We start from the raw sequence: 6,000 nt of genomic DNA on the forward strand, positions 1-6,000 counted from the left end.
CCCCCCACCTTTGTTAATGGACCATCTTTTGCAACACAATAGAACAGAAACTCACCACATGGCAAGGCTCAGGCAAGCTTGAGAGACAACCTACAAGGCTAGCTAAGACCCCCACCCCCTGGGAGTCTGACAGCCAATCAGGGTACTCTTCCTGTGCCCCAGAAAGTTCAAAGCTCAGAAAAAGCATAAAACCAGGGAGCACACAGGATCTCAGCCCTTTTCTGTTCAGGATCTCAAGCCATGTGATCCTGACCACCATTAAACCATCTTTCCAAGCAGTCTCCATGTTTCCAGTGTCTTTGCCCCCACTTGGAACTGAACCCAGATGGATATTTCTTCCAACAGTGGACAAGAACACATGGGGTTTGTTGGCTCCTGGGCAAAAAGAGCGCATGGAGTGGAAAGAGGGATTTATTTATACATTCTCTTGGGCCCTGCCTTAGAGTTTCCAGTTCCTTTACAAGAAATGTATCCTATTGGCTGTCAGACTTCCAGGGGGCAAGGGTCTTAGCTAACTTTGTAGGCTGGCTGTGTCCCAGGCCTGGTTGAATCTTGCTGGGTAATGATGTAATGAAGGGGCTTTGGGCAATTCCTATCATGGCTTAATGGCTTTGCCCTGGTTTGGATCTTGAGTGAGGGCTGATCCTATCAAGTCCTAAGGGCCATGTCTTGTGTGTTGTAGATAAGCTTGTCCAGCCTTTTGTATTGCAAATAACCAAAGTATCTTCTTGGGGCAGGGAGCTGGGGCTGAATTTCTGTCTTAAGATTTCTATTTCTCTTTTAGGGGAAATATTCTGCCTGTTTAATATTTCCTAGAATAATTCATTTTTTCTAGGAGAGGGGTGGGTGCTAACTTCCTACACCACAATAGGAATTGCCCAACAAGCCCCTTCACTGCATCAGCCGAACTTCAACCAAGCTTAGCTCAGACAAACTCCAAGCATTTGCACATGGCACCATGGGAGTCTGACAATAGCCAATAGAATGCATGTTCTTTCACATGAACAGGAAGTTCAAGTGCAAAGCCCAAGAGAATGTATAAAAACCTCTCACTTTGAACTCCAGGTGGTCAGCTACGCAGAATCACATGCTCTTATTTGTTCTGCTTCATCAATAAATGGACCCTCTTTCCAGCCTCTATTTTGTCTCCAGTGCCTTTTTCCTGGCTTGGAACTGAACCTGGATATTTCTTCCAAAATACTAATAACTAGATTCACTGTGTACACTAAGTCATATTATTACTAACAGGTTAAAGTGTACAGTTAAACAGTAGACCATTGTGAAGTGCTATCTAATCCAGCAATCTGAAACAGGCAATCAAGTCAAATAAGAAGTTCAAAGGTCAAAAGGACAAATTATTTCCTCATGTTGCATCTCAGCAACATCACATAAATTTGGTTAATTTCAAATCCTTTTCCAAAAATTCTCAGGAATTTATTCCTCATCCCATTGCCAAAGCTATTGTACTAAATGAAAGCATATTTATCTAGTATGTATAGGAGATGGCCAAGCTGAGCGCAAGGTTGGGGGTCAAATGTGTCATTAATTTGGAGTTCCTACGTTCCCACAAATGACCTAAATCCAGTCATCCTTGTATTCCATTGTCTCTAATCTAGTGCCAATTTGCCTTGAATGTTCATAAATCAGATTCTTGTTAATGGGAATAGCATAGCGTAGCTTAGCGAATACTGATGGAAGGAATTGAAATAGTTTATGTCCAGGATGTGAGCGATCTGTAGATATTTTCTCAGCCCTCTTTCTGACTTATGCAATATACAGGTTCTCAATGGAAGGGATGCTGGTTGCAATTGTTTTTTCTGCAGTCCTAACTATCCGTTTACCATATTTTTTGGTGTATAAGACGCACCTTTTTATCCCCAGAAAGAGGGTAAAAATCTGGGTGCGTCTTATACGCCAAATGTAGCCCTGCCCACCCGCTGACCCCCACCCTTCGGAGGTTGTCGGCTTAAAATCCCCACTGCTGTGTTTTCCTTGAGGACACACGGCTGTGCGAATTGCATCGGGGAGGAAAACGCGATGCATGGAGGCAACGCTCTTTTTCCTCCCCGATTGCCCGAAGCAATTCGCAAAGCCAACTTTGCTTGGAGACCGAGTTAATTTTTCTTTTTCCATGCCTGGATCCTCCAGTTCGACTCGGTCTTCCACGAGGAAAAACTGATAAAATGAGGTTCACCATTCTTCATGACAAATTCAACAGAAACAAGTTTAATTTCTACCGAGCAAGGCTCGACGATCGCGGGAGCGCGATCCAGGAGGTTACCGGTCTGCTGGTAATCCTCCCTAATGGCCTGAGATCGGCCAAGGTCCCTGCCAGTCCCTCGTTCCGCGGAGGGGGCTTTGCCTTCCTCGGGCAGCCCCTGGCAATTCTGCAACCGCAGAGAGGGACTCAGTCCCTGCCTGGTTCGTCCAGGCACACTGACAGCGGCAAGCGCATCTGGCGCCCTAAGAGCCACGGCAGGAGTGCTCATGACGAGCCAGGCTGCCTGATTTATGTGTAGAAAGCAGCTGCTGTTTTGGCGGTAGGAGCGTTCTTTGCGAGCCAGGCTGCCCGAATCCTTTTGAAGAAGCGGTGACAATGCTCGGCTCTAGGACAGCCAACAGTCCTAGAGCCGAGTGTTGTCGTTGCTTCTTCAAAAGGATTCAGGATTCAGGATAGGGAGGATTACCAACAGACTGGTAACCTCCCGGAACACTCTCCCGCGATCGTCGAGCCTTGCTGGGTAGAAATTAAACTTGTTTCCGTCGAATTTGTCATTGTTGTGTCTTGCCCGCTCTCACCGCAGCCGGGGTCTTCTTATCTGCTTCCGAACGCTGAAGAATGTCCTAGTATGCCTCCCGGCCCCAGCCCTGGCTCCATGCCCAGACAGGCTGAGGAGGAGGGGGCACCTCCCGGCCCCAGCCCTGGCTCCATGCCCAGACAGGCTGAAGAGGAGGGAGCACCTCCCGGCCCCAGCCCTGGCTCCATGCCCAGGCAAACGGAGCAACTAGACCCCTCCCCCTCCCCCACAGCATGTGAGCCTGAGGGAGGTTTATTACCAACAGCTGCCGACTGGAGTGACCCTCGCTTCAGAAGAATTGATAGGCGGCGGCGGCAGAAGGAAGGGAGGGGCAGGCCTGGATAAGTGCTGAGTCATGGAGCTACACCCCATGGCCTATATAAAGGATCTGCTTTCTGGCAGTCTCTGAGTCAGGCAAAGTCGAACATATCTTGCTGAAGTCACTTTCTGGTCTCCTGCCTGCCTTGAGGACTTTGCTAGGACTTTGGCAGAGCTGCAGAGGCACGCCTGATTCGGATTTCCCTGACCCGGCCATCAGCGGAGGAATGGGACACGACAGTCATGAAGAATGTTGTCTCTTCATGACAGTCTCTCCTCGTGGAAGACCGAGTTGAGCTGGAGGATCCAGGCAAGGAAGGCGTGGAAAAAGAAAAATTAACTCGGTCTCCAAGCAAAGTTTGTCTTTGCGAATTGCTTTGGGCAATCAGGGAGGAAAAAGAGTGTTGCCTTCATGCATCACATTTTCCTCCCCGATGCAATTCACACAGCCGCATGTCCTCAGGAAAACGGTTCTGCATCTTCAAGGAACTGGTGGCTTGCTGGGTGCTGTGCAGGTGGTGTAAGGCAAGGCGCTGCCACCTGAAAACTGTTGCCGCGATCTCTGCTGCCTGGAACTGCCCGAAAATGCGATGCTCTTTCTTTGTGTCTGCACACCACATTTTTGGAACTGGGGAGGCAGCGGAGATCTCCAGGCGGCGGAGATCGCAGCAACAGTGTTTTTGGGTGGCAGCACCTTGCTTTTGCCCCTTGCGCAGTGCCTGCTTCGCCAAGCAAGTCCCGACCTCCGTGCTTCCCCAGGCCGCTCCCGTTATAAAAATTCGAATGAAAGTGGGGACGACGCTGATCCTGATGCTGGCAGAATTCTTTTTTTCTTGCCCCCCCCCAAAAGGTGCATCTTATACTCCGGTGCGTCTTATACACCAAAAATACAGTAAGTCTATACCATTTTGTTGTTTTTGTTGTTGCTGTACCATGACAGACTCAATAATTCCCTCTGCAGAACTGTTATCAACAGCACTGGGGACAGCCTGTATTTTCTGAGTTGATGTAGGAAGAACATTCTTTGTTTTGCCTTTAATGATGGTTCCAATGTTAGATGTCCATTTCAAATTTTAGCATATAATAAAACTTGAAGCGTTTGAAACTCCTTTTCCCGATTGCTTGTGCTTAACAGTATGAATCCTTTCTTGATCACAGCCATCAATTTGGATGGGGCTATTTTTTATCATCACTGAATCTGGATTTAATCATCTTAAATATCTATGGACATTCTCAGTGAAGAAGCTTCTTGGATGAGAAACAAACAAAAACAAAGAAAGTCCAGTTGCCTTTTGAAGAAGCATCTTTGAGGCAAACATCTTGAATAGATCTTCATTCATCCATATTCTGTCTTGCTGCAATCACATATAACAACATGAATAAAAGATACAGGAAAATAAAATGTTTATTAAATTAGTGTTTAGTATTAAATATAATGAACTGCATTTTAAAAAATAATGTTTAGGGGTTTCTAGTGTAGCTTCTAGACAATTATTCTTGAACTGGGAAAAAGTTTGAATCTCAGTGTGAGAGCTGACCCATTTATTGAAGAATAGACACAAAACAAATTATGATCGCAACAGAAAAATTAAACAAAACGTTATTTTACAGATTCCTGATTCATTATGAAGTCTTAGGAAGAATTTTATATTTTTTAGTTTTATATTTTACTATTTAGAATAGAATAGAATTTTTTATTGGCCAAATAAAAATTGGCCATTGCATATTTTATTTGGGTTCAGAGAATGCAAGGAGTTCTTTCAGATAGCTCTTAATTTTCAACCATAATAAAGCCTAGAATTTCTGTTATAAGTCATTATGTTCATAAATTAAGGCACCCTTATGACCAAACCTTTTTACAATTTTTTACTTGCAGAATTAAACAAATATCACAGTTATAACGCAAATTCATATATGATAGTCCTCAAGGGATGACTCTGAGTCTGCCCATTAGAATAATAATAGTAGAGAGCTCCTGGAGGTCTAGCCGTTTAGAGGCTGATCGGACACTAGTTAGGTCCTATACTAGGACCTACCTGGTGGCACTGAGGGAAGCGAGGCGTTGCTACGCCTCCTCCCTCATTGCGTCGGCAGATAACCGCCCAGCCGCCCTGTTTCGGGTGACCCGTTCCCTCCTTCACCAGGGGGAGCGGGATGACCCGTTGCAGGGACGTGCTGAGGAGTTTAACGGTTATCTATACGATAAAATCGTTCAGCTTCGAGACGGTCTAGACCAAAATTGCAACGATTCAGATGAGGCGTCTGAGGGTGGTCTTGGTGACATTTTCTGGGATGAGTTTGACCCTGTGGCTCCCGAGGACATGGACAGGTTGTTGGGTAGGCTGAATGCCACCACGTGTTTACTGGACCCGTGCCCCTCCTGGCTGGTGCTGGCCACTCAGGAGGTGACACGAGGCTGGCTCCAGGCGACACGAGTGCCTCCTTGTTGGAGGGAGTCTTCCGCCGCCTTGAAAGAGGCGGTGGTGAGGCCCTCCTCAAGAAGCCCTCCCTGGACCCGGCTGTCTTAGGTAATTATCGTCCGGTCTCCAACCCGCCCGCGCGAAGGTTGTAGAGAGTATGGTGGCATATCAGTTTCCCCTGCACCTGGATGAAACTGTCTATCTAGACCTGCTCCAGTCCGGTTTCCGGCCCGGCTACAGCACGGAGACGGCTTTGGTCGCGTTGGTGGATGATCTCTGAGGGCCAGGGATAGGGTTGTTCCTCTGTCCTGGTCCTATTAGACCTCTCAGCGGCTTTCGATACCATCGACCATGGTATCCTGCTGCGCGGTTGGAGGGATTGGGAGTGGAGGCACCGTTTATCGGTGGTTCTCCTCCTATCTCTCCGACCGTCGCAGACGGTGTTGACAGGGGGGCAGAGGTCG

Source organism: Ahaetulla prasina, chromosome 4 (genome assembly GCF_028640845.1).
Source record: "Ahaetulla prasina isolate Xishuangbanna chromosome 4, ASM2864084v1, whole genome shotgun sequence".
Taxonomy (NCBI): Eukaryota; Metazoa; Chordata; class Lepidosauria; order Squamata; family Colubridae; genus Ahaetulla; species Ahaetulla prasina.